This window comes from Glycine max, chromosome 20 (assembly GCF_000004515.6).
Source record: "Glycine max cultivar Williams 82 chromosome 20, Glycine_max_v4.0, whole genome shotgun sequence".
NCBI classification, from domain to species: Eukaryota; Viridiplantae; Streptophyta; class Magnoliopsida; order Fabales; family Fabaceae; genus Glycine; species Glycine max.
This window is the reverse complement of record NC_038256.2, coordinates 15,237,657-15,238,069: the sequence shown is the minus strand read 5'-3', so window position 1 is coordinate 15,238,069 and position 413 is coordinate 15,237,657.

Below are 413 nucleotides of genomic sequence, written 5' to 3'. Positions count from 1 at the left end.
GTGGAGAAGGACAAAGCCCCCGCGTGGAGAAGGATGAAGGCCCAAGTGGAGAAGGATGAAGGCCCAGAGGCAGAGACACTATCAAGACTATTAATTGTTGCTGAAGGCCCAAACTAATTTGAAGGCCCAAGTTAAATAAGTTTTTAGTTATAATTTATTTTTATTGTAATTTTGGCCCAAACTGTTTAAAAGGCCCATGTCTATTTTTATCTTTTTGTTTAGCTACACTATAAGTATGGGTTTTTGTTTTGAATAAAAAAACTTTTGGCATTTGATAAAATTTGGTGAGAGTTTCTCTCTGGGTTCCTTGTTGAACCAATTATCAGACTTATCAAGGTAATCCTTGTGGCGTCTACCTTGACTTATCTTCCTTCACTGGAAGTGGCGTCTACCCGGACTTATCTTCCTTCACC